Source organism: Canis lupus, chromosome 17, assembly GCF_048164855.1.
Source record: "Canis lupus baileyi chromosome 17, mCanLup2.hap1, whole genome shotgun sequence".
Taxonomy (NCBI): domain Eukaryota; kingdom Metazoa; phylum Chordata; class Mammalia; order Carnivora; family Canidae; genus Canis; species Canis lupus.
Window position 1 is genome coordinate 25016808 of NC_132854.1, and position 24361 is coordinate 25041168.

The 24361-nt window shown below is 35.0% G+C and overlaps 2 long non-coding RNA genes across 2 annotated transcripts in view; both read right to left on the reverse strand.

The window, feature by feature from the left end:
• Positions 1–4580, reverse strand: part of LOC140608335 (uncharacterized) — a 44917-nt gene extending 40337 nt beyond the window's left edge. Inside the window, exon 1 of the long non-coding RNA XR_012010346.1 lies at positions 4474–4580. This is a non-coding gene — a long non-coding RNA (uncharacterized lncRNA). The remainder of the gene's footprint in view (positions 1–4473) is intronic.
• A 6693-nt stretch (positions 4581–11273) lies between these two features.
• Positions 11274–19039, reverse strand: LOC140608336 (uncharacterized). Its single transcript, XR_012010347.1, has 3 exons — positions 18905–19039; positions 14870–14922; positions 11274–11492 (listed from the first exon to the last, which is right to left on the reverse strand). It is a non-coding gene; the product is annotated as an uncharacterized lncRNA (long non-coding RNA).
• Between the last annotated feature and the right edge of the window lie 5322 nt (positions 19040–24361).

Genomic DNA, 24361 nt, shown 5'->3' on the forward strand with positions numbered 1-24361 from the left:
TCTCTCTCTGTCTCTCATGAATTAATAAATAAAATCTTAAAAAAAAAAAAAAGACCAAAGATTTTGTAAAAAGTTAAAAATAGCTAGACACTTTGGATAGCACATTTTAAGGATGAAAATTATCTTAGTAAATTTGGGCTGCTATAATAAACTACTATAGGCTGGGTGGCTTAAACAACATTTATATCACATAGTTCTGGAGCCTAAAATACCCAGATTAGGGTATCAGTGTAGTCTGGTTCTTGGTTAGGCTCTATCACTGGTCTACAGACAGATAACTATCTTCTGCTGTGTCCTCTCATGGCTGAAAGGGAGCCAGTTAGCTCTCTGGCCTCTGCTTATAGGGACAATAATTCCATTCATGAAGGTCTACTTTTATGACTTAATTACCTACCAAAGGCCCCATCTTCAAATATTATCATTTTGGGATTAGAGTTTCAACATATGAATTTCGAGGGCACTCAAACATTAAGTTTACAACAGTTTAAAAAAAATTAAGTTCACAACAGAAATTAAAAAAAAAATTTCACTTACTATATTATTAAAACTGTTAAACTGGCAAACCAAGAGTATTGAGTGTATATGTCTCTATAAGCTTAATTGCTTAATTCAAGTGAACTGTGGTGAGTTATTGTGAATAGTGGACAAAATCCGGAGTCAGCCAAAGTGATTATCAGCAAAAGATTAATAACATAAATTATGGGGATCCCTGGGTGGTGCAGCGGTTTGGCGCCTGCCTTTGGCCCAGGGCGTGATTCTGGAGACCCGGGATCAAATCCCACGTCGGGCTCCCGGTGCATGGAGCCTGCTTCTCCCTCTGCCTGTGTCTCTGCCTCTCTCTCTCTCTCTCTCTCTCTCTGTGACTATCATAAATAAATTAAAAAAACATAAATTATGGTATATTCATTTGATAAAAAGTTATTATAAAGAATTACTATGCTGTGGAGGTTATGAGATAAATGAAAGATATTTAAACAAACAAATTAATTAAAAAGCAAGATACCAAACAATATATCAATATATTATTTACCTGTTATGTACAAATCAAACAAGTGGATAGATAGGCTACTGTATATATATCAATGGCGAGGAAGTAGATGCATAGTTAGATAAGAGACAGTTGAAAAGTGTCTTCTTTGCAGAAGGAAGCAGACCAATTTTAAATAAATCATTTTGGAGAGAAATACTAGGTTATGGCAGGGGTATATGGCAGAGAAAGGATGTTTTCACACTTCATTTTATCTTTTTATAAAAAAATTAACCATGTTGCATAGAACAAATCATATGAACTACTCATTGAACATTTTATTTAATACAATATACAGAGAGAAAAGTGCATAAGTCACAAGGGTACAGCATAAGGAACCCCTTACCATGTACCCAGATTAAGAAATAGATTATACCCTAGAAATATCCTTCATGCATGCAAGTCTGGTCTTGGTTTTAACATGATTGATATTTGGGCTTAATTTGACTGGTATTATTTAATACTAGCCTAGAATTCCAAACCATGCTTTTTGTTTGTTAAAGGAATCTAGATTTATTTTAGGAGGAACTTCTTTTTTTCTTTTTTTTTTTGAAGTAACATTTTTATGAAGTAACTCTCTTAAAAGTGATTAATTAGCATTTTATTCTTTCAAAAGAGGCAAATAGTCACTAATGGTTCTCCAGAAACTGGAAGAGGAAAAATGAGAGTTCTTGGGTTTTGTTTGTATTTTTATCTTTAGATTCTTTTCCTCTAGAAAAAGAAGGAATGGCACATACCTGCTTCGTGATGTTTTACACCTCAACTAAAGTGGCTTGGGTGATTGGATTTGGCAGGGCAAGCTTGGCTTGGCCTTACAATGAGGGATTTAGTTCTTTATTGGGGTTGTAATGTCCAAGCTGGTTTCTTCAACCCTAAAAACTTAGATTCATATATTGAAAACCTACTAGTATTTTCTTATGAAACATCCAGATATTTTCTCAGCCAGTAAGTCCAAAACTATCCACATACTATTTTGAATTTTAAAAGTGCCACATACTTACTGTAGAAACACAATGCACACACAATACAGTACAATGCAATTATTGTAGAAATACAATGCACATACGCACACACACTCATACACACGTGTATATTAGTATCCTCTTGCTTTTTCCTATTGGAAATATGATTGTTCAAAGTTTTTTTTTTTTTTTTTTTTTTTACTATCCACATGCAAAATGCTGTAACTATTTATACATAAGTTTCAAACCAAGTAAAGTTAGACAATTTTGCACAAGAATCTACTTCTTTGACTATTATATGCACTTGGTTGCATTTAAATTACAAAGAGGAATGTGCAGCAGGATAGAGATCTTTCAGGTTCAAAGCCAGCACAACATTACCCTTGAGTTACTGGGATGTGATTTTCCATAAATATATTTTCCTTCCGGGAACCAATACACTCATTCTAGAGAAATGGCAGAGAGCTGTACTGTGACATTTAGTGAAAATTCAGTTTGGAAATGGACCTGTGGCTTCAAACTATTATCTCACTTGCATGCATCTTAGATCAAGACCATTGAAAAACGGTTTATTCAAAAGTCCAAATGTCAGCATGAAGTATTCAGGAATTAATGTTATTCTGAGGGATGTGCTGTGTGTATATGTGTGTGTGTGTGTGTTGATATTTTCAAAAAAGTAAAAAAAAAACCTGCAAAGATATTTTTTAACTATGAAGCAGGCATTTTTATTATTTCTAAAATTTTGCCTTAGAAAATTTGGGTTTAAATATAAATTATCTCAAGGTAATAGATGATTTCTAGTAACAAAAAATTAAAACATAACTAAACTTGAGATATGCTAAAAGAATCAAATCACCTGAGGGCACCTGGGTGGCTTAGTTGGTTAAGTGTCTGCCTTTCGCTCAGGTCATGATCCCAGGGGCCTGGGATGGAGCCCTTGTGTGGGTCTTCCTGCTTAGCAGGGAGTTTGCTTCTCTCTCTTTTCTCTCCCTCTGCCCCTCCCCACTGTTGGTTCTCTCTCTCTCTCTCTCTCTCAAATAAATAAATAAAATCTTTAAATTAAAAAAAAATAAAAAGATTCAGTTAAATGAAATATAGGTCATTGAAAAGGGAAGGCATTTTGGAGACTATTGTTTTAAAAACCTTTGCAGAAGTAGGTGCTTCTTTATAGTATGTGTGTGAATAACTTTGATTTAAAAATTATCTACTTTCCATCTTGCATGATGGCAGGTGAAAAATCTGAGAAGCTGGATACTGAGGAAAAAAACCTGAAGCCAAGAAGGCTGTTGCTGGGGAAAAGTTAAGAAAGGTAATCTCAAGGCTAAAACACCAAAGAAGAGGAAGCCCCGCTACAGCCAAAATCCTGTCCTCGTTAGAGAAATTGGCAGATAATCCTGATCAGCTATGTACTCCAGAAAGGTCACATACAAGAGAAAGCATTCAGCAGCTAAATTCAGGGTTGAAAAGAAATAGAAGGAAAAATTTCTTTGCTACTATCACAAAACCAGTTGGTAGTGACAAGAATGGTGGTACCCAAGTGGCTGAACTTCGCAAAATGTGTACATATTATCCTACTGAAGCTGTGCCTTGAAAGCTTGTTGAGCCAGGGCAAAAAACTGGAAGCTAGCTAGCATCACGCCTGGGATTGTTTTGATCATCTCACTGGGAGCCACAGAAGAGGATGGTTTTCCTGAAGCAACTGAACAGTGGGCTGCTACTTGTGACAGGACCTCTGGCCCTCAGTCAAGTTCCTCTGCGTAGAGCACACTAGAAATTTGTCATGCCACTTCCCCCAAAATTGGTATCAGAAGAGTGAAAATCCCCAAACATCTCACTGATGCTAAGTTTGAGAAGAAGCTGACTAAAACCACATACCAGGAAGGTGAGATCTTCAATACTGAGAAGGAGAAATATTAGACTACGGAGCAGTGCAAGGTTGGTCAGAGAGCCATGGACACACAAATTCTGCCAAAAACCAAAGCTCCTCCTCAGCTTCAGGGCTACCTCTGCTCGTGTCTTTTCTCACAAATTGGATCTATCCTGACAAACTAGTGTGCTAAATTTCCTTTCTTTCCCTACATTTCTTGCAAAGAACCTAATTAAATAAGTGATCCATTAAATTAATAATCAAAATCATAATCATAATCATAATTAAAATCACCCTTTAGTGACAAATTTTGAATAGGGAACATTTGTATCAGATAATTTCTATGTCTTCTACCTAATAGTATACAAAAATGATGTTTTGCATGCTTCCAGAGAGCAAAGCAGAAAGATAGACATGCCTGGTCATTGTTGTAAAGGAGTTCTGTACTCTGGAGAAGATGAGACACTGGATAAGACAAGCATAGTGCGAGAGAGAATGTGTAAGTGACAAGAAAGCAAAAACAACTCCTCTTCTGCCACACAACTCCATAGTGCCTGAAAAGTCAACCACCTCTGGGTAAATTTCAGTTGTATAAATCTCCTGGATGTTACACTTACTCAGAGTAAATCATTACTACCCATGGAACCAGATCCAACCACCCAGCTTCAGTGAAACCAGGAATGATCCCTTGATGTTGCATATTCCTTCTTCTCTGTGCCTCCAGATATCCATTATGACCTAAGCTCATATCTTCCTTTCCTTTACCTCTTCTAATCTGACCTCGTTCCTGATCTCTACCTTCTAAACTATGGTCTTTTGGGGTGTTTGTTTGTTTCTTTGTATGCTTGTTTTTAAATTTGACCTCAGTATAAAGCAAATTGGCATCCTGAAACTCTCCCCAGAATGTTTACCTACTAGCTCTTAAAGAAACTTGAGTGTGCCCTAAAGTCCCCATGTCTTTTGTGGCCATTTCAATCTCATGGTGCTTACTTTATTTTTTCTTTCTTTCTTCTTTCTTTCTTTCTTTCTTTCTTTCTTTCTTTCTTTCTTTCTTTCTTTCTTTCTTTCTTTCTTCTTTCTTTCTTTCTTTCTTTCTTTCTTTCTCTCTCTCTCTTTTTTTTTTTTTTTTTTTTTTTTTTAGATTTTACTTATTCATGAGAGACACACAGAGAGAGGCAGAGACACAGGCAGAGGGAGAAGCAGGCTCCATGCAGGGAGCCCGACATGGGACTTGATCCCAGGTCTCCAGGATCAGGCCCCGGAATGAAGGTGGTGCTAAACCGCTGAGCCACCCGGGCTGCCCCCCTTATTTTCTTTTATATCACAATTCCATAGAAGTTATATAGCTTTAACCCTATTGTAATTATCAGATCTTTCCAAACTAAAAAGTATTTCCATTTCTTTAAGATATATATCAACTAGATGAATACGCTACTCATTATTCATTACACTCACTCATCTTCCTTGTTTCCATGATGTACCAACTTCTTGCTACCTCCCCTTCATCCAGTCAAAATGTACTTCTTTACTGAGAGTTTTACTTTCACATAGTTTTTTTTTTTTAAGATTTTATTTTATTTATTCATAGAGACAGAGAGAGAGAGGCAGAGACACAGGGAGAGGAAGACCAGGCATCATAGAGAGAGCCCGACATGGGACTCGATCCCGGGTCTCCAGCATCATGCCCTGGGCTGCAGGCGGTGCTAAACTGCTGCGCCACGGGACTGCCCCACACAGTTGTTTTTGTAATTCTTGGTAACATCAATATCCACACCGATAGTTATTTCAGATAACACATAATTTTTCAATGTCTTATCTCTAATAAAATTTTCCCCAAGTTTTATTCACTTATTCTCTCTTATGACAATACTCAGGACAATTATAATCATCAAAACTTGACCTCATTATCAAAAATTATAATGCAAAACCCTAGTCTTCCAAAAACAAATCTCTTTCTTTTTAGTTTGCTTTATCGTGAACTTTCAGTTCAACTCTTCTGTGACCTCTGAACCATTATATCCTCCCATCTATACATCTTACAATTTGCTCATCACCTGTCCATTATCCATTTCCCTCACTTCATTTTTTTTTTTATTGAGCAGCTTAGAGTCTATGGTACATTATATATAATTACTCCTCCATGCCTCCATGAGTGTTTTTGAATCCATCCTCTGCTTTTTCCCCATCCCTGTCACCATATTTTCCTTCTGAAGTTCCAAATCTGAATGAACCTAAAGAAAATATGAATGTGTCTCTCCAAAATATGCCACTTTGGTATATTGATTATTTTGAATTAAAAGCGCTTAAAGGGGCACCTGGGTGGCTCAGTTGGTTAAGCATCTGCCTTTGGCTCTCTCGTCATGATCCTAAGGTGCTGGGATGGAGCCCGTGTTAGGCTTCTTGTTCAGCAGGGAGTCTTCTTCTCCTTCTCCCTCTGCTCCATGCCCCTACTGCAGATGCGCTCTCTCTTGTGCTCACATTCTCCCTCCCCCCCCCAATCTCTGGAGATAGATAGATAGATAGATAGATAGATAGATAGATAGATAGATCACTGCATACTTTTCATTTTCTTCCTGGAACATAGTTTATAAAAACATTTGTGTGATTTTTACCTGCTTAATGTCTGTCTTCATAATGTCAGACACTAATATTGCATGTACTTTTCTTAGATGGTTTTCATTGACTTTTATATTCTAGTCACTTTGTCTATCTTACATCATACAGGGCAATACACACAGAAGATATATTTGTTTGTTAAATGAGTGAATAAACAGACCTACTACTTTGATCTTATTACAACAGTAATATTTGTATCTACATGGATAAAGGCTTAGAGAAGAAGTCAAGGATTTGGCATTTCCTCTATGTTTTCACAATTTTTAGAAACAGTAGGTTTTCAGCTGTTCCTTTGTCTCATTGAAAGTAATCATATCCTGTCAATACATTCTTTTTCTTATTTGGTATCTGTAACTGACAGCTTTATCTTCTCTTCTCTTGCTAAGCTAAGGAGGTCTTTACCTGCTTGCAGGCAGAGTGGGAGGCTCTGCTCCAAGGGAGAACCTGCTTTTACTTTGGTGCCTTCAGGGCATTTGACATCATTCATTTTGATCAGGCTACTTTCTACCTTATTAGTGATGCTACATGCTTCATGGTCCTGGTTAATTTCCTCTTACAGATTTGCATAAATTTTCAACATTATCCTATATCTCAGCTACATATTCCTTCAGGGAATTGATCAGCACACCTTCTCTCACTTGAATACTATATTTAAATTCCCTACATATCTGTATTGGAATATGCCTGGGGAAAAATGGAATATCTAGAGAATGCCTGGTTATAGACATTACCTGAAGTATAGTTCAATAATATCATTTTATGTATCAACAGTTGAAATGCTGGATTAGTTTACCTGCTATTTTTTAACATGTTGGCAGTTTCTTGTTTGTTTAAGTAGGATCTTCCTTTTCTATAACTTTTCTGTAACCATTAAATATACCATGTAGAGTCAGATATGGATTATTAGGAATTAAGTTAATTTCTAATTTTATATTCTAGAGATTTAAAGTTTTAGGTATCATAACCTTTATTAATATCAAAACGGAGGTACTTACTGTTTGGTGAGGTATGGAGAATCTAGCATAACTACTATCTAAGAAATAAAATATAAAGATGGACCAATTAAAATGAAATAATTCACTGTTATATATAAGCTCCCAAATACAAGACAATTTTGCCTACAGGCAAAACCCACTTTAAATGTGTTTTGTTTGTCTCTATTACTGATCTTCGTTTGCACTGGTGTGTGCTGAGAGTTTAGTCAAAGAATTGTTTATTCCATCTTGGTTTATAGCAATGAGTAGGGTTGAGTTCATGTAGGAAACAGAAACCACCTAATGATATTTGAAAAAGAGTATTTTAATATGAAGAATACCATGCTTATGAAACTATTGAAAGGGAGGAAATGATAAAAGAATAGGCTTCTCAGAAGGACACACATGATAATCCCCATTTTCCAGAGAAGCTACAACCCCTGTGCACTAAGCATGAATTTTTAGGAAGTTGCCATTGGCTTCACTGTATTCCAAAGCACATTGCTCATCTACCTTTGGGAAGCTAGGACCAGAAACCTAGTGCCACCACAGGCACAAGTGTGTCTTGACACACATCAGTTGGGGATGGACACAGACACTGATTCTGCCCCACTGACTGCCATGATCACCTCCTAACACCCACAACCCAGACATAGTAGCTGAAAATCTGTTTCAGACAAAACCACATCTTTGCTTTCCAGAAGAAAATATATAAATAACAAGAGGATTGCTTGTGTTCCATTTTTGCCTTCCAAGGCTCAAGTGAAAATGTTGTTTTTAGCTTTATGGCATTCAGAGTAGGAAATAGGAGTAAATGCTGCGTGACATTGATAAAATCTACCTTAAATATCTGTGAAGGAAGTCAACATAAAAAGCTCCATTAAAAAAAGTTGGCCACAAATATTCCACTTCACAGATATTATGATTTTGAAATAATGCAAAGTATAGAATCTGTTCTCTATTCCCTGAATTCCTCCTAACTCAAAATATTTGAATTTCCTAAATTCCCTAGGCTTTCTCTTGCCTTCTACCTTGTACATTGCTCCTGAAACCATACATCATTCTCTCCCTATATCCTATTTATTGGCCTACCTGTCTATTTCAGGAAGCCTTATTTTATCTCCAACTTCACTTACATTTACTTCCTCTTATATGCTCCCAAAGATCTCAGTGTAAATCTCTATCATAAATTAACTGTTAATATGCCAATATATTCCAATAGACCATAACGTTTTCAAACAGAGTCTTCTTCTGTACTCAGTATGCATGGCAGGTGTTGAATACAAGTTATTTGAATCTATGTTCAAATGCCATTTTCAGGGTTTTTGGTACCATTTAAATATACAAGCTTCCATTACATTCAAAGTGTTATGTTCATGATTATATGCACACTAAAGGATTAGATACTTGTTCTCAGTTTTAAGATTAAATGTATTGACCTGTTAGGTTGATCTAATTAGGTTTTATTTTTCTTCACAAACTTGAGAAACTTGAAAGATAAGGAAGCTTCTGTGCTCTCCTATCCAGAAATCTTAAATCAAACATTATGTTAGTCTTAGCTTTTTCTTTTTATATAAAAAAAAAGTTAGTAACTCACAAAAAAATTAGAAGTTGTCCTGCTCACAGAAGGCAATCACCACCACCACCCCTCCCATCCACCACTAACAACTAGTTTTGAACAGCAAATAAAATGGGAGGAGGAATGTTTAAGTGAAATTAGAGCTCCTGCAAGAGTTGGTGGAGTTGAAAACAGAAGAAATATGTTTTCTCAGAATTAATGACATTGCTTTTCCCTTACCAGAAATTCTATCCCAACTCCTCAACCATGACTATTATTTGAGAAAATGTCAACAAAACGAATTTTACATGTTATCTAGTAAAATCCCACTGATATTTAAAAATATTTTTTTTCTAATGATGAGGTATTTTCAACAAAATCACAGGAATTTTTGAAAAATTTCAGATGCATATGGTAAGTGTTATAGACTGAATCTAATTCATAGTGAATTGCTTGTATTTAGAAATGGTATTTATTTATTTATTTATTTATTTATTTATTTATGGCAAAAATTGAAATTCTAAAAGCTGCAGAAGAAAAATTTGGAAAGTAAATTATAGACCATAACAATAATTATGATATCACTATGTTTTTATACATTACTTGTTTTTTCTTTTTAAAGATTTTGTTTATTCATGAGAGACACACAGGGAGAGGCAAAGACACAGGCAGAGGGAGAAGCAGGCTCTGTGCAAATCTGATGTGGGACTCTGATCCTGGGACTCTAGGATCATGCCCTGAGCTGAAGGCAGATGCCCTTAACCGCTGAGCCACCCAGGTGTCCTTATACATTACTTGTTTATCTCAATAACAAACATGGAACAGGTAATAAAAAACCCAGATGAGATGGCAAACATCTTTACAGTAGAGAGTTAAATAAAAAATAAACAGCCATTTTATGAGCTACTTACATCTAAACATAGATATCATTAGTAATTGAGGGGTATTGTTTGGGAAGGAGAATAAATTGTGAGTTATCACTCATTCTGCTGCTAATGACTAAGTAATTAAAATGCCACAAATACTTGTTCAAGTTTTGAAGATGAAAAGCTGGCCAGGGCTGGGTTGGGAAAGGATGAGCAAAAGGGAGAAAAAGAAGAAGGGAAGGGAAGGGAAAGGAAGGGAAGGGAAGGGAAGGGAAGGGAAGGGAAGAGAAGGGAAGGGAAGGGAAGGGAAGGGAAGGGAAGGGAAGGGAAGGGAAGGGAAGGGAAGGGAAAGGGAGGGGAGGGGAGGGGAGGGGAGGGGAGGGGAGGGGAGGGGAGGGAAGGGGGAAAGACATATGGGTTAAAGTAGGGAGAGAGTAGGCTTTTTGTTTTATTTAGTTAAATCTTAATAATTTCTTAATTTTCAGTTTGAGTATATATAAATGAGAATTTTCTTTTAGATAGGACAGTGTCATAAGTGGTTTAAATTATATAAAGGTTATAAAAATTTCAGAAGTATATTTTTCCAGAGTAAACTGAAAGAGGTCACCTTCTAGAAATTTGCCCTATCGCTATACTCACAAAATTTCACCTGAGTCTTCTTTGAAAAATACAAACATTAAATTAAAAAAAAAAAAAAAAAGAAATGTGGAAGCTCACATAATACTGATGAATGTAATGTGTCATCCATAGTGGCAATTGTTTTTTGAAGTCACAAATTTTTTGATTAAGACCGAAAAAGGAATGTGGTTCCATGTGCCAAAATATTAGAAAAAAAACTAATACCTCTTAAGTACATATAAAATGGACTTTAGTATCCCACTTTTTTTAAATTTATTTTCTCTTCTTTATTCTCCCTTCCTTCACTTCTTTTTTTCCCTTTGTGTACTGAATTTGTGGAACTCTATTTTTGAAGAGGTAAAAACTATTTTCCTTCCTACACTGAATTTGTGAAAGTGAACTACTTTTGAAGAGGTAAATACTATTGCTTCAAATCCCTGATATCATGCTTAGTCTACATTCTAATTTTGCATAGTTCAGGCATTTGGTATATGTTTCCAATTCCTTTGGTTTTACTGACAAGTCACAGTACAATGCAGTGCCTGACTCATACATGGCTTTCAGTAAAACTTATTGATTGAATAAATGAGTTCAGGTATATCATGAAACAGTGGCCCCTTTTTGTTGTGAAGCTTTCCCGTTGTATTAGAATTCTTCTGCTGCCTTAGTAATTTCCTACAAAGTAGTTTAGAACACAAATTTATTATCTTAAAGGACTGGAGGCCAGAAGTTCAACACAGATCTCACTGAACTAACATCAAGTTGTTTAGTAAGGTTGTATTTATTACTGGAGGTTTGGGGAAATAATATGCTTCCAGACTCACTTAAGTTGTTGGAAGAATCCAGTTCCTTGTGGTTGGAGGATGTGAGTTTCTATTTCCCAGGTGGCTGTCAGTTTGCAGCTGTCCTTCACTCCTAGAGGTCTCTCTTCTTTCCTTACAGGTGGACCTTTCATCTCAAGGTCAGCAACAGTGCAATGAGTCCTTTTGTTCTGCATCTCTCTTCTGCTTACAAATGGAGAAGGTTATTTGCTTTTAATGAATCATGTGATTATTTGAACCCACGTGGATAATCCAGGGTAATGCCCTTATTTAAAGGTCTGGAATCTAAATTACATCTGTGAAGTCCTCTTTTGACATCCAATATAACATATTCACAAATTCCTGAAAATTAGGGCATGGACACCTTCAGGATGCTATATGCATTCGTTTTCTTTAATGCTCATTTGATTATTTAAGTGACTGATGTCGAAAGAGTAGCTCAAAATTTGTGTGTTTTAGAACACTTGAAACAAAGTCAAAATGATCCTTGGAGTCTTGGGAGGAACTTCTTTACTCAAACATTGTACTTGGCTGCTAGTTATCATTAATATTTATCTACCCTGGAGTAACAAAATAAGTGCTTTATAGTCACTTCTTAAAGTCACATGACTGTGTCTTTTTGATCATCATTTCCTCTGTGTAATTTGGTAGGAATAGCAGGGGAATGGTATTTACTCTGCTCAGGTATCACAATAGTTCACAAACAAGACTTAATATTGATAAAACATGACATGAACCTCCTTTTGAAGGTTAGATTTCAAGAAATAGTGAATTAAGTTGTAAGTAATGAGCAAGATCATTTGTAGTTCATTGATATGTGATTGTTGTAGTCCATGATTTGGGTTTGCATACATTAAAGTTGTTAAATATATATATTTAAATATAAGAAATTTAATATAAAGATTATAATTTCAGGACTTTTTAGCAAATTTAACTTTAATGACAATGCCTTATATTTATATAGTACTTTATAGTTCAGAAAGTGTTTTTTTATATTAACAAATATAATTCTATTATAAAGTTATTGTGACAAAGTATATCATCTCTATCCAATGATAGATTGAATACATGGCCATGAACCTAAACTGAATTCTTTAGTTCCTTGTTTTGGTATCTAGTTTTCTGTGTTTTTGTGTGTATGTGCGTTTTAGTAAGTGTATTATTTAAAGATAAGATATAAAACTAGATAAGAGTATCTGTGTGATAAAAATGATATAAAATCCTCCTAAAAGTAAAAGGATGGAATAAATAGATTCTGGAAGATCTGTCCCTGCAGCTCTATTTCTCAAATCTCTGTTAGGGATTGGGAGAGGCTAAGCATATTGCAGATAACTTTAATACTTTAACAACTTTTGTTACTTGACAGTTTTACTGACATCTGACAATTTCTAAAGTTTTATTCTTTTTTTTCTTGAGATAGGGTTCATTTATTTGATGCCTATATTTATACAGGTTATATAACTTCACCACAAAAACAGTTAAAATAATTAAAGCCAATAACACACTCAAGGGCAAACATTTGTCAGTCACTGTATGTCACACTCCTATGTATGAGTTATTGCTTATTTATGCACTGCAGCCTGAGGTAGAATTTCCTTGAATTATAGCTACCCAAACTCTAAAACTTCTAATTATTTTTGTTTTTGGATCAACCCAAGCAATGAAAGCACAGTCATATTATAACAAAACCCAAAAAGACTGAGAACTTCCCAGAACATTCCTTTAACATAGAAGTTAGACATCTATTCCAAATCAAGTCTTTAAATAATTTTGTTCAATTGTATATTCTGTTCTATTTTATAAAAATTAATCTCTTGTGCCAGTGAAATCTTTAGAGTGCATAAATGAATTGCTTAAAATTCCACCAAATATTTGAAATTTAATGTGAGAATTATTTCCTATTGTATATTTGTTTAGTAATTCACAATCTTTGAGATTCTGATTGATACTGAACCTGCACTGCATTATAATTTACTAGATCTTTTCAATGGCAATGAATCGTGACAACTCATAAAATACTCTATATTGCCTTGTTTATTTCAAGGACATTTCTCTAATTTAGAACAAAATAAAATCAGGTGAAGACAAGCCAAATTTTAAAGAGAATATCATTTAGTTTTGTGAACTGCATTCCTTGAGTGGCACAAGCAAAATGACTGGCTAGGGTGTGACAAATACAATAAATTAGAAAAGGTGTCTCAGTCTTTAGGATTTCCTACCAAATGGTTTCTTTAATCATTAAATACTGACCTAGTCTGGGAGAGAAGTTAATGAAATCTGGCTGGAAATCTATTGCACCTGACCAAAATGGCCTTCATGTTCACCTCAGATTGACTAAAGACTTTAGACATGCTTCTTCTTGATTCTTGTCTTCTGACCTCCCTTTTCTTAGAACATTTACTTTAAAAAACTAGTAATTGTCAATCCTTTCTCTGACCCTTTGAGATGTAAATCTTTTTAAAAAACCTCTTGTCAGTTTTACAACCAAGGACTGTATTTCTCAAGGACCTGGGAGCCATCCCTTTGAAATACAAACTTCAGGAAAGGTAACAGCCTTATTCCCAGTTTTCTATAGAAGGACAGCAGCTGAAGAGCATCTTCATCCATGTTGTAAAACTCTCCTGTCCTGAGCACTTCCCACTCCAATTCTTAAAATTTCTTCTATTTGTTTTATGAGGGTTGTGCTCACACAGAGTTCTGGCCTTTCTCTCCCGTTGAATGGTCTTGAATAGCCTTCCTTATTCATTTGATTTTATCCTGTGCAATTTTTCCTTGACACATTGTAAGACAAAACCTAACTATGAATATCAGAAAATAAGAAGGAAAACTCTCCTTAACTTATAATATATAGCATTAATTTTTTTTAAAAAAAGCACTGTTGGCTCATGAGAAATAGTAAGCACATTTTAAGCATATGTTTTTGCCTTTCTATTTACTGAAAATTGCACTAAAATAAAGTCTTAGGGTGCATGAGAAAGAAAAGTGTAGCAGTGTAGAGAAGAGTGACTGGGTCAGAGGTGATGTTAGTCAACAGTTTATGAGTGAATTCATCAAATTTCATGAAGGGTGTAGGTGAAAAAGGAATGTGGAAAATTCCAAAGCTAAGATTCCTAGAATATACTTTGAGCATCGCTAGAAAATGTGACAATCAGTGTGCCTGTTACAACATCAGTGGGCCTCAGGGCTTCTATCAGAATTGCCTGCAGAAACCTGAGTGGAGAAGCAGGGCTGCACATTAAGAGCTCACAGAAGGTTGTAAAACCAGGCAACTGGATCATTCTTCCCTCATCCCCAAACAGAAGAAAGGCTATGAAGTACAGAGTAAGCAAAACTGAGATATCTTTTCAATAAACTGAAAAACAAAACCAACCAACTTGCCCAGCAAACAACCAATGATACAAGAGGCTTAGTTCTACACTGAGGTTCTTAGGAAAGAATTCTTCCCATTCAGATATTTCGAGAACCCACAGGTCTCTTGTTTCACAGAATTCCTGCTCAAAGAAGAAACGTAGAGTTCTTTCCATTCAATAGTAAGGAGAAAAATGCAAAAATCCACTAACCTGCTTTTGGAGTGTGAGTAGATAATTGAAGGTCGACAGATACACAAACCGAACTAGCAATATAAAAATTAAAATAGTAAATAAATAATTATTTCCCTTAAAACTGTACATGAAATTCATGGCCTAAATATAAAACAAAACACTTGATAGAATGTAAGAGACCAGATTCCATTATCTATAGTTCCTTATTTAGTTCTTTGTTATCTGTGCTGCCTTTCATGGAAATCTTGTTTACTTGCTGATACTAAATATTTTCATAATGAGTTATATTCTGGGTGAATTACTTTTTATGGAATCCTGCATGCACAAAGCTGTTTAAAATTCCTAAGTTCCTGGGATGAAAAAAGGAAAATCTTCAGGTATGCTCTGATTGAGCTGGCTAGCTGGATGCAAGGCATTTTTTATGATTTGTTTGGGGAACGTACTTGTTTTTCTTTAGTTAGTCCTGAGTTATAAGGGAGGGGCAAAAATTAGTAAAATTAGTAAGCTGGTAATTCTTTTTTCTTTTTTTTTTAATTTTATTTATTTATTCATGAGAGACAGAGAGAGAGAGAGAGAGGCAGAGACATAGGCAGAGGGAGGAGCAGGCTTCATGCTGGAAGCCTGATGCGGGACTCAATCCCCAGACTCCAGGATCACACCCTGACCTCAACCACTGAGCCACCCAGGCATTCCAGTGAGCTGGTAATTCTTGATTAGATCTAGCGTTTGGGGATGATTGCTAGAGGCTGCAGTCTAGCTTCCTGGGCTGGTTACTGCATGTACTGGTTATACATGAGAGTTCTAATTTTTTATTTGGTCTGGTCATTGTCCATTTGTATACTCATTCTCTCAGGGCTTTAAATCCCCTACAAGCCTAAGTTTTGCAGCTTTGACATTACTGCCTCTCCCTAAACACACAGACACACACAGACACACACATAGAAGTAGGGCATGAAAACTCCAGTGCATGAGATGGACTACCTGTTGCAGCATTATGGTGAGCTGGTTTACTCATGCTTACTTACTCTAGCTTTCATGTTTCCTCCCCCTCCTCCTTCTCTTTCACTTTGGTATTTAGGGATTTTCATTCACTTTCTTACTTTTTAATTTTATTTTTAATGCTCAGTTATATAGCTAATTTTCTTATTCTATTTTAAACTGCATTTCTAGGAGTTTGGAGGAGAAGGATTTTGCATATTAGCTTGTCTTGCCACTTTAACCAAAAGTGTTTATTACATTTACAGAAATAAAATTCAAAAGATGAAGACAGGTAATAAAAAAGAGAATAAAAGGGAAGCATAGTTTGACACTGATGTTTAATTTTTAAAAGTGGAAAATTTATCATGAGAACTCCTATGGCTTTGAAGGGTAGAATGAAGCTAAAGTCTCTAAGCATTAGTTACAAAATTGCAATTTGTAGGGTTAGTCCTGTAGAAAGAAATACGGTAAGGAACATTCTCTTAAGAGCACTACATACTCAGGTTTCTGTAATTATTCATCATGGTTATGGGGAACATTTTGCTCTAAAGTGCCAAGCTGGGGATCCCTGGGTGGCGAGTGGTTTGGCGCCTGCCTTTGGCCCAGGGCGCGATCCTGGAGACCTGGGATCGGATCCCACGTCGGGCTCCCGGTGCATGGAGCCTGCTTCTCCCTCTGCCTATGTCTCTGCCTCCCTCTCTCTCTATGTGACTATCATAAATAAATAAAAAATAAATAAATAAAAAAAACTTAAAGTGCTAAGCTTTTGGATGTTGTCTTCTATGAAATTGTGGTCCTTTCTTTACATCCAACTTCTCACTCTGTCTCCTTTTGTGCACTTGCTTGCACAAAACACCCTCTTTTATGCAATATGCTCTACTTTATTTTTCCAACTTACCTTGAAAGGAGAAATGCAAATTAAAAATAAGAGACTTAGTTCTCCCTGTTGAAAGTCAAGAAAGAGACTTTCCCTTTTTCTTAGAGCATTACTACTTCAGAAAACTTGAAATTTTCAGTGCTTTCTCTCTTTGAAATGTATGTAAATATTTTTAGTTGCTAAATAGGTCCTCTTACCAGGACCAAGAAATGTCTTTTTCATGAACCAGGAACCATCTCTTTCAAATGTAATTATTGAGGAAGATAGAGTCCCTACCTCCCAAATTCTGTGAGAGGCCAGGAGCCTGACATAGACAGGCCTCTCCCTCCAAGTTGTAAAACAATCTCTTGTCATAAGGATATATTTTTCCCTCAGTAAAAAACAATTAGCAAACCCAAATGGTCACCTTAATTACCATGTGAATCTAAGATGAATATGTGTGACAAATGGTGCTTTCCATCCTTTTACCTAAGAACTAATTATTATTTGAGAACGTATGCAATAGTTCACACTTGCATGGTTATCTAAAAGAGTAAAATCTCTTTCTTTTTTTTTTCTTTTTTCTTTTTTTTTTTTAAATTTTATTTTATGATAGTCACAGAGATAGAGAGAGAGAGAGAGAGGCAGAGACACAGGCAGAAGGAGAAGCAGGCTCCATGCACCGGGAGCCCATGTGGGATTCGATCCCGGGTCTCCAGGATTGCGCCCTGGGCCAAAGGCAGGCGCCAAACCGCTGCACCACCCAGGGATCCCTCTTTCTTTTGTTTTCTTTTTTTTTTCAATGTTTTAGTAGATTGCCTATGATTTGCATCACATTCTGATGTAATGCTTATTCAATAATAAAATTGTTTTCTTTCTCCACTACTTATGACTAGGTTTTCTGGGTTGGCAGGAAATTTTTGTTTTCATTTCCTAAATAGCCTCCTCTGGAATGGTTAAGATTCTACTTCTGGACAAAATAGTTTCTGAATATACATTTTATAAAATTCAGAAGATGTTGCAACTCAGTACAAATGGAGGGATCTTTTTCCGTGGATGTTTTCATACAGATTGCTAAGCAATTGGTCCAGAAGAAGGAATGGGAAGACCTCTCCTGCTGTGTCAGGAGAACATTATATAGCCTGAGGAATTATAGAATTGTAACCCATATCCATCATCAGTAGTTTAGAGTGACATATGAACAGCTAAAACAGAGTTTCCCTCTTCACTTCTGTTGGCACAATTGGGAATGATGCTAGATTCATGCATTTCAAAATCCACGAAACTACCAAGAACCATTTGCTAACAGGGTCTGTGAGAATGAAGTTAAGTGGAGGCAAATAGCAGAGGAAGTAAAAGTAGCAAGAGAGAGACTTGGAGTCCTAATGACATTCTTGGATATTTCAGTCCCACTTTTCAGATTCAAGCTACTCTAATTTGTGCTTATATAATTTGTAAAATAAAAAATTTGAACAAATTCACCCACTATGCCAAATAATGGTCTCAATATGAAAAGAGTAAATCTTGAAATATTGAAAGGTTTTATTTCATATACATTTACTCCTCTTAAAGGTATTTATTAAACACATATCACATGACACATACTTCCATAGTAAGGAATTTATCAGTGAACACATCAGAGAAAAATCCCTGGATTCAATTCCTTATATGCCAATGAGACGGTTAGTCAAGAAACTAGGTAAATAAACCAAATGCATAGAATGAGAGCAAAGGAAACAAAATGTTCCATGAAATAAAGAGATGAAGTACCAGGAAGGAGGGATGGAAAATTAGATACAGAGTCCAGGCAGACCTTACAGAGAAAGTGACTTTTTATTCAAAGACCTAAAAGAAATAAGAGTGTTTGCTAAGAGTATGTCTGGGGAACATCATCCCAGCCAGCAGGAATAGTGGCAGTGCTTGGAAATGGGAGTGTGCCTGACAGGTTTGAGAGCACCGACTAGACCAGTACAACTGGACTGAGGGCATGAGTGAGCATGTAGAAGCAGATGAGATGGGAGTGTTTTCTGACTGAGGCTTGGTGTTCCTCAGAAGGACTTTGACTTCTGCTCTGAATGAAATGGAAAGCCACTTGACAAATATATCAGAAGATTGCTATTCAATTTATATACTAAAATATATTATTCAAATTTGACATTATATGTTCTTTTAATAATAATATATGTGATTATAGCAACTAACATATTTCCCATACTTACTTTTCACTAGTTGTTTCCTCATTCTGACAGTTTGGTATTCAACTCTTTTGACTCAGAGATTAGATGGCACAAGGGTTTTGACTGGTAGACACAACTTCCTTTAGCCTTATTGGTAATGCTTTATCTTTTTCCAAGGAGAAAATACTGTGAGTTAATTTTAAAGATTATAATTAATTTTAAATGTACATTTGTGACTAGAATAAACTTTGGAAACTCCACTTCCTTTTACTTATCTATATTATCTTTGTGACGCAATAAATTCTGAAGTCAAAGCATAGAACACTGAAACACTTAATTGGTTGAAGAAATGCTTACTATAATGCAAAACCAAAAGTTGATTTTAGTTTGCTTATTTTTTTATCTTTAAGTCTTTTAAGAATCAAGTACTTTCATTGTAATTTTATAGTAGCACTTATTTTTAAATTTATATATGTAAGTTATAGAAATCTCAAATATGTTGCTTGCATAGGGTTATCAAGGGAAATCTTATCTGGTGCCTGGAACAGTCAAACTTGCCCTCAATAATGTAGCCTTGTCTGAGGTTAAACAGTGGATAGTTAACTTCAATCTAGAGAGTCACCTTTGACTTAAAAATATTTCAGGCATGCTTTCTTCTTTCTCTTTCTAAATGTTTTGCTCATATTTTAAATCCCTGTTTTCTCTAGTTTATAATCTAAACATACTACAGGGTGCCAATTCAGTTTATAAAACCAATTAAGAAATAGTTCTCATCATTTTAGGTATGTTCTTTAGTCTCAAAAAAATGTAATCTAGAGATTGTGTTTGATTGCTGAAAATATGTTATAGAACTCTCAGTAAATTATTTAATTCCTGCAATGTATATTTTTGTAGTCCCAAAGCTGTTCATTTTGAAGAAAATATGTGGGGAAAAAGCAAAAAAAAAAAAAAAAACACAAACTAAAAAAAGCTCTCACAATTGTTTGCTGATTATAAGCAGTGAAACTTGACAACTTAAAATTAAAATTGATGTCAATTATAATTGATGTCAATCATAAACTGATATAGAATAAAGTCTCATTGTGATGATATAATATCCTATCTTTTCTAAGGTTTTTTTTCTTTATATAACTGAATGAAAAAAAATAGGCCTCACTCTTTTTATGCAGGTAAAAAATAATGACTATTTATAATATGGATATATTATGTCCATATGACTATATATTAAATATGATATAAAATCCACATGACATTATAAATACTAAGTTATAAAGTTAATACATATATATTATTCTTTTATACCATCTGTTCCAGTGAAAAGTGTGAGTAATGGTTAACTTTCCTTAATCAATTCAATCTACAACCCCAATTGGCTAGTGACTGTAGTTTCAGGAATTGTATCCAGTTTTTGGGTGGGTCTGACTGAGTTGAACCAGCAACTAGAGAACTTTTTTTTTCGGTAAAGGGCCTATTAGTAAATATTTTAAGCTTTGCTAGCCAGGTGACAAAATAAGGATATTACATAAGTATTTATATAACAAGGGAGAAAACAAATTTCCACATATTTTATATTGCCGAAATTGAACTTTATTTGTGAACACTGAAATTTGAATTTCCTGTACTTTTCAGGTGTCAAAAATACCCTTCTTTTGATTTTTTGACACATTTTAAAATGCAAAAATAATTCTTGGTTCCTAGAAATACCAAAGTAGGCTATAGACCAGCTTTGGCCTAGAGATGGAGTTAAAGGAACTTTAACCTCTCCCCTCCTCTCCTTGCTAATTGGTTGCTAAGTAGCTCAGAATCCAGACTTAACTAATTACTTTAAATTCCACTGAAATATATAGACTTCCTGCTCACTTCCAGTTTAGTCATAGTAGTCACTCCTTTTTTTTTCACTATTTTTGGTGTTTTGTCCATTTTAAATTACCATAGCCAAAATATTAATTGTCATTATATGCATAAAGATGAAATTTTCTGTTATGAACGCATGATACACTATTGCGTGTCTTAGTAACGCTACATGTGAATCTTCTGCTTGTTCTTTTCACTTTAGACTGACATATCATTTCCTCCTTCCTTCTGTCTCTCTCTCTCTCTTCCAAAGGACTTCTTTTATTTGTTTCACATACTATTTATTTATCTTTACACCTGTCTGCAAAAAGAAAGTCCCTTCCTTAAAGTAGAACTTGTCATTTTAGGGCAAATTAAAGGGTAAGATTATATGGCTACAGAACACTGAGTAGATGATGAAATGATATAACTTAGTGTTGAAATTACAGCTATAGCTTTCTCTCTGAGCACCTGAAAAATACGAAGAATAAAAAAGGTGCAAACACTGCAGTTCCCCACTAGACCCTCAGGCAACTATATTAGAACTGCTTGCTAGTACACCAATTGTAAGTAGACAGAATGGAGGAAAGGAATTAAGACTTTAATGCAGAGAAATAGTAGGTGAGTCAGGGGGGTCTGATTACAGAAAGAAATAGGATAACAGATTTTTTATATAATAACTTGCTGAAGATTGCTTCATAAGGTAATTGTTTTGGAAGGAGAGCTATTTTTATCAATAAGTTTTAAATGGAGAAGCAAAGGTGCTCTTATAGGTGTCTATATATAAATAAGACTGATTGTTCATAATTTTTTCTGAATTCATTATCAAAATTGCTACCTTTGTTTTACACCCAAGGTGAATGTTAAATACAGAAACTCAGGTTAATAGTGAGTCATGATTAGAACCATCAAAAGGGATGCATTACAGGAATAGAACTGAGAAAGTCTTGACCGTCAGAGCAGTCTCATTCAGAGATGAAACATGAAAACCTTCAAATAAGGTACCTCGGGTTGGAAATCTGGCTCAAAGTTGAACATGCTATGTAACCATGGGAAAGTTAGCAACCTTTCATAGGACTTTATGCATCTCCAAAGTAATGGACTTGTTTAGAGAATAATTGAGATAATTATGTATATACCCTTCCCACATACCAACTAGTATTCAGTAAGTGTTCATTGCATACTTAGAGATGTCCTGAGTGCTCACAGTTTCTGAATTTTATAAAGAGCAAAACAGTATCAAGAAAAATAGGCACTCATAATAAGGAATCCATTTTCTTTTACAACCATGGCTGGGATTTAGCAGACAGGTTTAAGCATATGTAAAAGTTGCTCCCCCTTAATAACATGGTAGTTTTATAAAAAAGATTACAAATTAAGCCACATATTTTTATTTAAGTTGAGATTGACTCTGTTTTGAAATTGTAACAAATGCCTAACACAAGAAGAAATCCAGATGAGGAAAATGATTATAAACTAACTTCTCTGTGTGTGTTTTAGATTTGAAAGCAGTAATTAATTCTACTCAATTAAAATGTGCCAAAGGCAGGGAACAAAATGTCCACTAATTAAGGAAATCTAATGACCTTCATACATTTTAATAATCAAAATGTTTTCAGTTCTTCATTTGAAAATTAGTTCCTAATCAATAATGCAATTATTAAATTGTTATGGTCACAGTATTTGTGTTCACTCAATGGACGGGTCCATGACACCCTGTTGTACAATGATTCTTCCTACCTATATGGCAGATTTTCTAAATAGTTTCCAGCTGTGGGGCTCAGTGGTTGCATATCTGCCTTTGGCTCAGGATGTGATCCCGGAGTCCTGGAATCGAGTCCCACATCAGGCTCCTTGCATGGAGATTTCTTCTCCTCCCTTTGCTTATGTCTCTGCCTCTCTCTCTGTGTCTCTCATGAATAAATAAATAAGATCTTAAGAAATAATAATAACTACCTGCTATTGTTATCTGCACTTCTCAATTGCCATCACCACCATGAGAAATTGACCTACTTTTTCAGTTATTCCTCAATATCCTCTTCTATAATTGAAGATTCATTAAGTTCATAATATGACATTTTATAATCTTATCTGCAGAAAGTCCTGTTTTTAAGTATGAAGTATTTTGACAGATTTACACTTTTGGAGTAAAAATTTAGGCAGACAGCTTTTTTTTTTTCCTAAAGATTTTTATTTATTTATTTATGAGAGACACAGAGAGAGGAAGAGACATAGGCAGAGGGAGAAGCAGGCTCCATGCAAAGAGCCCGATGGGACTCAATCTCCAAACCCCAGGATCACGCCCTGAGCCAAAGGCAAATGCTTAACCACTGAGCAACCCAGTCATCCCTAAGTAGGCAGCTTTTACCATGAGAAATAAGTCAGTGTTAATGCCTCATGTTACAGTTTATGACTACATTTGGGACATGTTTAGAAAATATAGAGAAAGACCTAAGTGCCACATTTTGCACCTGGTTTAATATAAAAACACATGTAAAATGTAAGAATGAATAATATTGTGTTACTTGTATGTTTTATCTATGTTGATATAAAAGTAACTTCTGACAATATAATTTTACAGAGTTCAAAGTAGCCATTGTAGCTTTCTCAACACAAGTAAGAGTGTTCAATGAGGCATGGACAATTCTAGGAAAACTTGACAGTTGTGATTCTTAGTGTGAGCATCTACAAATGTTACCCCTGTTCTCAAAGGTAGATTAATGCTGTTGCAGAGTGTGTCCTACTGATAAGATTCACAGAATCACTTTGGCAGTTAGGTATGTTATCTCTCATTTTGATGGTTTGTGCCAAAATACATTCATTTTTAGAAAGATGCTATTAAAAATTAATTTTAACATTCTATCTGCAAAAGCTATTAAAAATGTAGAGAGGTCTATATGTTAAGATGGAAGAGACATTTGATGTTGCTCTTTGGAAAGATAATAAGAAGATAGATTTATATTTTATTTGAAAGAATTTTCTATAATGAGGCCCAGATTTTTTCATGGTGCTCAAACATATAAACTCAATGTTTTCTTGAAATATATACTCAGATTATAGAGCAAAAAAGACAATGTATAATAAAATTATTTATATTTAATGATAGATTTTATTTTATCCTGCATCTTTACAGTTAAAAACTATTTGAAATTATCCTGCCATTCTTAGGTCATATTTGGCACTGATTTTAAATTGTGAGATAAGAGGTTCTGGGTCACTAGAGCAGGAACAGCCACATTAGGAGAAAAGAAAAAAATGGATCGAAGGGGCAGGAGTAATGGAGGTATATATTTGGCAGAAAAGTCTGACATTAATAGAACTGGGTTACACACTTATAGCATTCAGTAAGAAAAGCTTAGTGTTAGCTCAAAGTAGTTAGAAATATTAGAAATATTGTCAGTACAGTTGTGTGAAAAAAACAGATTACTTTTTAAAGAAGACTTAGAGTAACAAAGTTTGTGTAAATTGGGACAAAATGCTAAGTATAATGAGAAGAAAATGAACAAGAAGGTTATCCTTATTTCAGAGGTATATAAGTCTCTCTAGTAATTCTGTGTCATACCAGGAGTAGAAAATTTAGCTGTTTATTTTATTTTTACTTAGTTTTATTTAGCTGTTTAAAATAAGATATTAGCTGATACTTATGACCCATGTGACTTTGCAGAA